We start from the raw sequence: 2,773 nt of genomic DNA, 5'->3' as shown, positions 1-2,773 counted from the left end.
TGTTTTGTCAGCCAATTAATTAAATTTGCCCATAACTCTATTTTCTCAGAAACACCTAACTTATGTTGCCTTGGGCGGTGCTGAAGCCAATTACCAGAGAAAAAGAGAAAATATTAAAAATTTAACTGCTGTAACTTTTTTTTCGCCTTTTTCGGTGCTAATGTGGGAAGTTTTCAGTTAAAAAAAAATGAAAAATTGGGTAGCTCTAGTTTCCAAAGCCATTGACCTTCTATTAACAAACAACGCGTGGAAAAATAATTTTCACCTAAACTTAGTTCAATGATGAAAGTCATTTGCAACCTGAATTAGTTACGGACGAACAAGCAGGCCTAAGTGTGTTGTTTACACTATACTCTCTTATGTGACAATTTCTTTTTATAGTTTTCTGAGGTAGATTTTTGGTTGATTGTTATCGCCAGGCTACCAATAGAACGAACTTTGATTACACCTGTGCAATGCAAATCTTTGGAGGCAATTCAAGCAGAGACAGAGTTATACTGTGACTCAGGCCATTGCTGCTCAGGGCAACTTTCTCCAACTGCTCTCTTTTAAACACTGTTTCTAGTGTGTAGCTATTTTACGCATTCATGGATGTTATGCCATAATTTGCATGATAGTTTGTGGTTGTATAGTTGAATGGTGAGTCACTATGTTGATTTATGGATAGATTACTTTTGAAATCTGATCTTTTAGATTCGTTAAATCTTACAGAAATTTCAGTTTTCACCATTATTGATTTGTTTACTATGCTGAGCATTCTTTTTGAATAGTAGAAACCTTTGTGTTCTGTATACTACTATATGGTCAATTTCTTAATTGGTGCTTACTTATATATATATTATAGGTCGGCTACTATACTATTATGAGTATGATCGCCCTACTCTATATAATATATATATATATATTATATATATATTAGAATTCAGCCTAGAATGCTTTTAGAAGCACCAAACCCGTTAGTGTTTCTAGGTTTCTAGCGCCTTGGATCTACTCCTTGATTACTAATAGCTCTGTGGATTAAACCACTGTTCCACTACCACCACCTACCACCATCATCCAACCTTACATTTTTCCTCCAATAGCTAAAAACTCAAAGCACCACCCTCTTGGTGCTTTTGAGAGAGTATCTAGCTCAACTCTATATATATATATATATTATTCTTTCCTATTGAATATGCTTGGGACGTCGTATGTTTTATTTAGGTCCCATTATTTTCTTTGTCCTCGAGTTGATCAGTCTCGCCAAAAAAAAGATCAATTATAACTTTCTCATATATGTGTAGTACTTAACTTGTTTGTAGAAGTAATACTACTCAGCATGTTTTGTTGCAAATTCTCAGGAAGCTAACAAGCGTAACAATAACTGGTTGCCCCCCATGGGCAATTGCTGCTATGCTTGTTCTGGCTTCAATGAATTCATGACTTACTAAGGTAATATTATTTATGTCTTATAAACAAAACAAAAGAGGGCAATTTTTTTTTTCATTTTCTCAATCCTCCTGATTTGAATGCAGGAATCCACTTTATCTAGCTGTCATATTTGTTGCTTTTCTTGTGGAAAAGCCCTTTGGGTACAGCTAGACATCTCTGGCGAATTCCGCAATGGCGCTGTGAGTGTAAAAGCCACAGAAATTCCCATTTTATTCTTTGATCAATGATGCTAATCCTATTTAGCCTGATATTCATGACCTTTTTTTTTCTCGTAATTCATGCGCTCATCGGCTTCTTTCTTTGTCCACAAAAATTCCTTCCGACTGTAATGAACATTCTCAAAAAATTAGCAGACGAAGGGCAACAGCCTGCTGCTCCAGAGCGCGGCGGGGCCCCGGAACTTGATTCGAAAGAGCTTCAGGAATGGCGTGTATAGCAATTCAACCTCGGATGATCGTCCAATATATCATCGCCGGAGAGTGGGGTCGAGTATTCAAGAGCCCATCAACAGAGTGATTAGCATTAAGAATAGCTTACTAGAAATATTGGGTTTGTCGCATATGACTGGTTCTTTCATCATAGCGAGTTCTGGTGCTTTCATGCTTTGTGAGATGTCCTTTATATTTAGCTTGTAGTCTTGGAGCGAAGGATGTATGGTGAATTGGTGAATGTTTTGATTCACCTGCTTCTGTCGAGGGGGGGGGGAGAGGGGAAATAGGTTTTGGTCGGGTAGCAGCACCATTTTTAATTTTATAAGTTTAGGGGTTGTGAGATTAATGCCTGTTAAAATATCCATTTAACACTTATTTCTTGTCCTTAATATTTTTTGGTGATTTCACATGTCTACGCTGAAAGTACTAGTTGTATAGAAACGATGTTTTGATTTCTGAAAGTACTATTTTTCTATTTGGCTGTTAGTTTGTCTGGAAAGGGCATGAACTGGGCTTGGGGGGTGGGGCTAGAAACCTTTATGTTAACGCCTCTGGCTTACTGGTCGTCATGCGGCATAATTGTACTTTGGGCTAATCTCATATGTATTAGAGGTACGCTAAGTGCCCATGAGATTATGTCAGAACCTGCTATACCACCACAGAGAAGATAAAAGTAAACGTCCTTGGCCGCCACAAAGATGTGATTTTTCTTTATCTCTTTTCTTGTCTGTTTTATGTGTTTGAAATTATTATTATTATTTTTTTTTTAGAGATAGGTAGTACGTTATCCGCTTCGTTTATTTTATTTAGAAATAAACTTAGCTGAAAATATGAATTAACTAGGATATGAACTTGGAACCTCGAGTACCAACCATAAAACCTTTTGCCACTTGTTTTAGAGACGGTCGGTA

Source organism: Ananas comosus, linkage group 16 (genome assembly GCF_001540865.1).
Source record: "Ananas comosus cultivar F153 linkage group 16, ASM154086v1, whole genome shotgun sequence".
In the NCBI taxonomy this organism is placed as follows: Eukaryota; Viridiplantae; Streptophyta; class Magnoliopsida; order Poales; family Bromeliaceae; genus Ananas; species Ananas comosus.
Note: the sequence above shows the minus strand (reverse complement) of the source record.